The sequence below is a fragment of the Medicago truncatula genome, chromosome 8, assembly GCF_003473485.1.
Source record: "Medicago truncatula cultivar Jemalong A17 chromosome 8, MtrunA17r5.0-ANR, whole genome shotgun sequence".
NCBI classification, from domain to species: domain Eukaryota; kingdom Viridiplantae; phylum Streptophyta; class Magnoliopsida; order Fabales; family Fabaceae; genus Medicago; species Medicago truncatula.
In genome coordinates, this window is record NC_053049.1 from 40503277 (window position 1) to 40512375 (window position 9099).

The 9099-nt window shown below is 35.6% G+C and overlaps 1 pseudogene; it reads right to left on the minus strand.

Annotated features, from left to right (window-relative positions):
- Nucleotides 1-5362: 5362 nt before the first annotated feature.
- LOC11415882 (stachyose synthase-like) lies at nt 5363-8855 on the minus strand (annotated as a pseudogene).
- Nucleotides 8856-9099: the final 244 nt, after the last annotated feature.

A 9099-nucleotide genomic window follows, 5' to 3' on the forward strand; every position in this document is an offset into this window, starting at 1 on the left:
AAAACAATTACAAACTTTATATTTCTAAAATTGATTTTTAGGATAGTCAAAAATAAATAAAATTGATTTTTAGGAGAATTTATTCAAAAAAATTTAGAAGTTATTGCAAAAAAAGATTAATCATAGATAAACACCTTTAAAAAAAACATTGAAAAATACAACGATATTTTAAAGTAAAGTTTTTTTAACATGAATCGGATAAAATGATCGGGATATGAAAACTCTCCCTGTAAATATTTAGCGGAGTATTATTTGAACAACTAATTTGATTGATAACTTTTGTGACAACCATAATTTATAAAGAAAAAATATGTATTTGCACGGAAACCAAAACAATAGAGAGATAAAGTAAAAATAATGTGAGTGATAAGTGCTAGAAAGTTGTATTTTAAGTGATATATTTTAGGCACTTTTGTTACTTGTTTTGCAAGTTATTGAGGGAAAAGCCGAGAAATAAGTGATTATTGCCCTTTTACGCTTTATCTATCTTACTTCACCCATTTGTGCAGGATTCGAACTCAAGACATCAAGCAAAGAGAAGAAAATGGAGAAGAGTACAAAAAGGTAGAAAAATGAGATCACTCGCCTCCAACTCGCCATGGCAAGCATCAAAGGCGAGCAATTCCAGTAAGCATCAAAGATCCTTCGCCTCCAACTCGCCATGGCAAGCATCAAAGGCGAGCAATTCCAGTAAGCATCAAAGATCTTTCGCCACCAACTCGCAATGGCGAGTGGAAGGCGAGAAAACTCGCCATGGCGAGTGGAATGACTCGCGAGGCGAGTTAGGGCGGTTTAGCCTCTCACAGCTGACGTGGCACAAACCCAATGGCGAAGGAACCTCAACTCGCCATGGCGAATGAATGAGCTCGCGAGGCGAGTTGATGCAGAGTCAGAATTGTATAAATAGCCCACTCAACCATTTCATTGATATATAGTTTTTTACTTAGTTTTTCTCTGAGTTTTTCACTTGTAATATTTCTAGAGAGAGAGATAGGGCTTGTTCTTCATAGAGTGAGAATGATAGAGAGTGGATTCTTCATTCTTTGTTGAGAAATCACAAGTTGTAAATGAATCTTTCTCCTTCAATTCATTCTTGCAAGGCTTCCATGACAATGAGTAGCTAAATCTCCTTTGTTGGGATTAGAGGTACTTGATCTTAGCTTAACATGTAATCTTTTGATCTATAAATATATGGTTCTAGCATTTGATTTGATATTGATGTTATTCTTGCACTTTAATCTTTATCTTTGGTTTAATTGTGATTGAGAAATACTTTTGAATCTAGGTTTAGAATAACCATCTATCAAAACATAGGTTCTAGACATGGAATCGATGTTTTGATAATCACTTTGTGTATCCAAACCTAAAGCTTTCTTAGCATTCAATAGATCAAGAAATCATCGATTGGACGATAAGATCGACTCTTGAATCATTCAATAGTTTGAGACATCGACGATTGAATGATACAATTGATTTCACAATATTGTTTGGACACGAATAGTGTTGTCGAGGGATACGTGATAATATCAAAGAAAAGCTAGAATCCATGTATGATCATTAGGTTACGTGCGACGCTTGATCAAGGAACTCTAATCCTAACAAGTTTCACGCCCTATTAATCTCAATTTTATCGTTTGCAAATGAGTTACTAAAACAAACAACCAATTATCTTTTTAACTTGGAATGGTATTTGGTGTCGAACGGTCCGCGATATCGCACTAGTCCCTGAGGAGACGATATAAATACTTACAATTGTTTGATGCAAAAATACAACATCAGTGAGTATGAGTGAGAAAGTTGTCACAAAAGTTGTCTTTAAATGGATGTTCAAATATCATTTCTCAAATATTTAACACAAACTACAGTTGCACTTTTAGAGTTGGATTCAAACTAATGGTGCGTTTGGTTTGCTCAAAAAACTAGGAACATGATATGATAACTCAAGATGTATCGTGTTTGATTTGTAAAATTGGTTCAGACACGACAATCTTGAGGCAAGGGATAAGACAAAAACTAAAAATTTTGTCATTTACTAAACCACAACACATCTTTTTGTCTCACATACAAGTTGTCTAAAATACCAAAATAGTCTTTTGTCCACAAAAAAAACCATATAAAACCGAAGATTATTCAATATCATAAAATTTTGTATGTGTTGTTCTTTCTTGTACTGTTCTATTCAATACTTATTGTTTTGCAAATCAAACACACCATAAGATCCTCTAGTTAAATTGAAAGAGATTCAATTTTTCAATAACATATAATTCGATCCTCCGTGCTTAATTCAATCCCAATTTTTGATCTTTCCTTCTTGAAGCTTCCGGTGTCGGTTTGGAAAAAGATAGTGCGTATCCAAAGGGAATTTCTTTAGGGTGGAGTGAATGCAGGAAAGAAGATCTCTTGTGAGTTGGAAGTCGATTTGCCAACCAAAGAGGGATGGTGGGCTTGGTGTTAGAGATGTGAGGGTGGTTAATGTGAACCTTTTGGCAAAGTGGCGTTGGAGACTTTTGGGGGGTGGTGAGTTCCTTTGGAAAGATGTCCTTAGGGAGAAATATGGTGATGGTGTGGGGAACCTTATGGATTATCCGGCTACTTTTAACTCAAGACTCTCATCTTTGTGGTGGAAGGCTATAGTTAAATTGGAGGAGGGTATGGGTGAGACGTGGTTTAATTTGGAGGTTGTGAGGGAGGTGGGTAATGGGGCTACCACTAGTTTTTGGAATGTGGCTTGGAGAGGAAGGGTATCTTTCCGTCATAAATATCCTAGGCTTTTCTCCATTTCTATTCAACAAGGGGCATATGTGAGGGAGATGGGTGGTAGTGGCGATTGGGTGTTTGAGTGGAGACGTTGCTTCTTTCATTGGGAGGAGCAATTGTTTGCTTCGTTGAATGAGAAGTTGGATGGTTTTGTGTGGTCCCCGGGGGAGGAGGATAGGTGGCGTTGGAAACTTACGGAGGATGGGGTCTTCTCGGTGAAATCGACTTATGAGAAGTTGATTGATTTGATGTTGGCGGAGGAGATGTGGAATGATGATGAGAAGATTGTTTTTGGAGGTATTTGGAAGAGTCTGGTGCCATTGAAAGTGGTGGTGTTTTCTTGGAAGGCGTTTCACAACCGCATTCCAACTAAAGATAATCTTAGGATTAGGAACGTCCTTCCGGGGGAGACTACTACCTTTTATGTGTGGTGTGGGGGAGTGGAGGAGTCGATGGTGCATTTATTTCTACATTGTGACTTGGCAATGGAGGTTTGGTGGAATTTCAGTTTGGTGATGCCTCCGAATTTGTTTGTTCATTGGGCGGGTTGGAATAGGGTGGAGAGTAGGATGTAGGAAGAGGCTCAAGAAGGCATTGCGGCTTGTTTGGCATGCAACTGTTTGGGTGTTGTGGAACGTGCGTAATAACAGGATCTTTAATAATGAGGTTCGTTGTAGTGATGAATTGGTGAAGGAGATTAAGGTGCTGTCGTGGCGTTGGGCTTTACATAGGCTACACCTGTATCTGTGTCTGCTGTATGAGTGGATTTGGAACGCGCGTGAATGTGGCATTCAGTAACTGTGTTCTGGGTGAAATTCTGGTGGTTTGGCATTGCTGCCGCCTAGTGTTTTTGTCTTCTGTGCTGGTTTCTGGTGTTGTTAGCAGGTTTGCAACCTTCTGTTTGAGTAGCTGTTGTTTGCTTTTGCTGTCAGCTGGGGTTGCTGCTGCCAGCAGCTGCTGTGTTGCGGGTCTGTGTGCTTTGGTGTGTTTGGGGGTTGGGTTTGATGCGGTGGTATGCGTAGGGGGTTATCTCTTTTGTCCGAATGTATTTTCCGGATTTGTTTAGGTGGCATCACTCTCTAGCTTTAGGTGGCAAAGGCGGTTGGTTTTGTGCGGCTTGCACCCTTCCGTTGCGTTAAATCAATTTTGCAGTTTCAAAAAAAAAAATAACATATAATATTTTTGTATTAATTTATTTGAAAATAAAATTTAATTTTAAATGAATTTTGCCTATGAAGTATTGGTACCCGATCAAAACTTCATGATACCTAAGAATTTACCTTCCTTATATGAGTAATAATTTAGAAATTTTGTCTAAATCATTTATTATAAATTATAAGAGTAATAATCTGAACATTCGATGACTCAGATATTCAACGCTTAAGATTTTAACATAATAAAAATTGGCATATTTTTATTAAAAATAAATAAAAAAATTGAATAAAAAATAAATGATAATCGATTCATGGATCACATTAATACAACACAATTCTCTTTTTAACTAAAATGCAAAAACTAACTAAAATACAAAATGTTTATATTATTTTTTTGTAAACTATTTATTCTCATATATTTTATGTATTTTTTATTAACATATATTTTATATATTGCATTCATGTATAATATTTGCTCCTTTAAAAAATGTATAGTACTCGTTATCATGTATTATGTGTTTTTTGTGGTGGCGGGGTTTGAACCCCTGACCTTGCATATATTATGTTTAGTAATATATATTGATCAATTTATTTATTGATGTTAATCAATAAAAGAAAAATTGAAATATATTCAAATTAAACATAAATTTAAATAGATCAATATAGTGAGTAAAAATAAGAAAAGAACCATGATTTGTCTAAAGATCATTTCAATTTCAAATTTGCATATGAAATTTATTAAAATCAAATATCGTTAGTTTTATAAAATAGTAGACATAACAAAACTGAAATTATAATGAAAAATACAAATCTTCGAAAGCATCTCATGATTTGTTCAACATTTTTCATACTCAAATTGAATTGAGAACAAAAATTCAAGAATTAAAAGCTTCAGGGTTATTAAGCAAATTCTCTAAATTTTAAGAGTTAAACCATTGAATTCCATATCAAGAAGAAAGGGGAATGTGATTTACGGCAAACTCAAGTAAAGGTTTGTGCAAATTTGTACATCAAGAACACTGTGTGAATGCAACTTCTAAAGATCCATGAAAACTTCGGTGTATCATGTAAGAGTTTGCAATAAAAGAAGGGAAAAATCTTTAGCACGTTTACAACTATTCATAGCATTACTTTCATTAGGCTAATATATATGATATAAGAGAAGTGTGATCAATATTCACACAGTGTATTATTCATAAATTCATAAATTAACTTCCTTTTCTTGGCATGTAAGACACAGAAGTACATTGTTATGGTAATAATATTCTAGCACTTTTGATCAATATTTAGATTAAGAGAAGTGTGAACAACATTCACACATTGTATTATTCATAAATTAACTTCTATTTCTTGGTATACAAGAAACAGAAGGAAATCCTTAAAAAAAAAACGAAACAGAAACAAATCCTTCAAAAAAAAAAAAAAACGAAACAGAAGCAAAGCAAATTGTAGTAATATTCTAGTACTCTAGAAGAAAATTGCCAATTCAGACACACCACTAGCCTCTTCAATCCAAGAAACATTGAGAGACAGTTTTCCATCACCCAGCCACTCAAAAGCCACTTCAGAACCATTCAATTGAAACTTCTTTGGTGATTCACTTGAATAAGCAAGGAAATTTCCACCACCTTTAACCTGAATCTTAGCACCACTCTCAGCATATTCCAAATCTAGAACTGTTCCACCACTGTTGAACATATTTGTCAACCCAATTGGTGCAAATTTGATGTTGCCCCCTAGCTTTGTAAGTGGAACAAAATTGTATAACTCAAAGGTGGATGGCTGAATGATATACTTGATTGGTTCAGATTTTGGGGTCATCAAACGAAGTTCTTCAGCTTGATTGAAGTAGACTACATACTCTTCTGCCTTACCCAAATGAGATGCCTATTTCTTTTGAGCCCATTCAACTTCAGTTACATGCACAGTTCCAGTTATTGGCTTGTAGCATTCAGGGAATCCCCTAAACTTGTGCTCTTTTGGATCCCACCCGGCCCCTTGACAGTTGAAAGCACCAATCACTCCTCCATACTGCGCAATATATGACCAAAATTTGGTTATTACATATTAACATATAGTAACCTATAAAAAAACATGTTGAAACAACGAATACGATTACGACATTGATACATGGATACTGATAGTAATTTAAGAAAATAAAAATATTTGAATTGAACTATGTCACTATCATGTTGGTCGGTGTCAAGCATGTACCAAACACCAAACATGCCATCAATTTGAGGTGACAGTACTACATAGATAGTACTTCCTCCGTCCCTATATTTAAGCACCCTTTTATTAGAGGCACCTTGTGCTTACATATAGGGACGGAGGGAGTATTTAAATATGGAAAATATTTTATTAGCACCTAGAATTGAAGTTTGGTATAAAAAAAAAATGTGGGTGAGAGAAAGGTACCTTGTTGAAGTTCCAGATTTTGAGGACAGAGGTTTGGTCAAATAGAGGGTTCTTGAAAAGGCAATCTCTTGTTGGAAGGGGAAAATGTATGCACTTAGGAATTGTACCATCAGGGAAAACAAGCTTCTTAATCAGATCAAAGTCATGAGAGCCAACATTATCACTCAAATAAACTGGACCACCACAGATAGCTCTTGAACCTGCATGAAATTTGGCACAAATATGGTCTGATTGGAACATGTCCCAATCAGGTTGAATCATTTGTCCCATCCATAAGCTATTGTAGGAACAATGAATCATGTGTACACCTTGTAACCAAAAAACTCCCATTGAATCACCATTAGGATCTTGGAACCAAAAGTCATCCCCTACAAAAAAAAAGTTGTAACTATTAGTTTAATAAAATATTTTTTGCTTGCATATGTGTGAATGAATAAATAAAAATAGCAAAGTTCATTGATACTATGTTTGTACATTGGTGCTTAATGCTTACCAACTCTCCCCATGGAAACTTGCTTTGTTCCAAGGAAGAAAAAGTCATTGCATTGTTGCATGCTAGCAATAATTCCACTTCCATTGAAATTCTTAGCAATGGATTTTGTCAACCCTTCGTAATAAGCTTTAGCAAGGTTAACTCTGCCTCCATATTCATCACAAACATATTTAAGAGTCTGCATAATAAACAAAACTATTAATGATTATTTGGTCATACAACAAACACTTCAATAATAGTGCTATACGATCTAAATTTTGTAAGTAAATCCCATATGCTTTTAATCTGAAAATAAAAATTGAAAAAAGACCCCTTTTCATGTTTTCAGCACCCTGGTTTTATTGAACTAACTAAAATATGACGATTTATCACTGATCATGGATTATATATTTTTCATTATGTTTCGTATCGTGACGCAGTTATAACTTATATCCAAAGAATTCATCATGCACATATTCAAGAGTCTACAATAACAATAAAAGACTAATGATTATTATTTCTCCACAAAACACACTACAATAATTATCATGGTCAATAATGGCAAAGTAAAGGAAAATTCAAATTAGAGAACTCACATGAATGACATCAACTTTGACTCCTGTGACACCAGATTCAGCAAGAAAAGAGTGCATGGAATCATAAAAGTCACTGACATGATCAGGATGAACTAGCCCAATTGCACCTTTGACAATGTTAACAACAGCAAGATCATGCATTGTCCCATCAAGGCCAGGTGAAAGTTTGCAAGGGATAATTTTGGCATCAAGGTGTGTGGCTCCAGGTCTCACACCACCCCAAGCACCACAAAGTGCATGCCAAACATAAACATCATCCAAACCTTTGAACTTAGTCCTCAAATCCCTTGTGAAAGCCTTCAATCCATAGTCCTTCAATTCACTTTTTGGAGCACCACTACTTTCTTCTCCACCAAAGAGATCATCAATTTCTTTGACTAATTGCTTGATCTTTGACTCAATCTCAGCCAAATCAGAACTCTTGGATAAAACTGCCTCCTCTCTTTGTCTCTCCAAATGCTCATGTTCAATTCCCTTTGTAATCAACTCCTTAATTGTTTTCGGATTAAAAGGAGGTGAATTAGGACCCAACACCAATCCACTTTCGTATTTTTTGAACTTGTCACCTTCATCAAGCCTATGAAGCCTCCCAGTCATCTGTTCACCACCAAGAACAAGATTCTTTGCATCCACATTAGGATCATCACCATCCAAGATAATACTTTGCCATCCATCGTCAATGACAACAAATCTTGGCTCAACGCCGCCTTTTGAGAAATCATCGAGACCATGAAAAACACCAATAGGATTCACAGTCAAATAAAAAGCATCCCATGTACACCAACCAAATTTATCAACCAAATTTGGAAGTGTTTTCTCTTCCAGTAGCCTAAAAGTGTTGAGATGAACCCTCAAAGCACTATAAGCTTCTTTCATCAAATCATAAGGATTTTCAGAAAAATGAACATAAGCAATAGCATTGAAACTCAATGCTTTCACCTTTGTTGAACCACTCTCAGCACAAATCATAAAATGGTCATCAGAACCAGGATGAAGTGCAGACCTAAAACCGTTTTCAATGATAGGAATGATCACAGCATAGGATCTGATTTCAGGAATCTCAAAAAGAATCCATTGAGTTTCCATTTGCAAATCAGAACCAGATCTTCCTATCCATTGAGTAGACCACCAAGTTTTGAACCTAAAAATACTGACAAAGTTTCTACCATTGAAACTACCTAATGAATTCATGAATCTATCAGATGGGGTTTCATTGGAGAATCCAAAGAAACCACCTTTGTGAGAAAAAGAAAGAACACGGTCAACGAGTGAAGGTGGTGCATTTGACTCAGAGGGTTTACATATAGAAGAGAATGAACTGAAAGAAACATTCTCAGGAACATCATGAAACAAAGGAACACCCCTAACAGTGAATTTTCCCTCGGATAAATCAAGCAATGACTCAGTTTTGACAATATCAAGGGTTGTGTTGGGAGGAGCCATGGAAAACAAAAACAAAGCCAAATGGACAAGAACGAGAACAGAGAATAAGAAAAAACAGTGAGTGAAGTGTGGAAAAACTCTGCTCTATGATGGGGTATTTATAGTAGAATTCTCAATGTTATTTTTTTTTTGCAAAGAAAAATTCGGAAAAGAAATGAATGCAATTTATCACTAAAAATCCCGAGAGCTGAGGTATATTGAAGGAAATAATAATTAGCGAGAGAGATAATAGGGAGTAGTAGATAAATGGTGATACGGA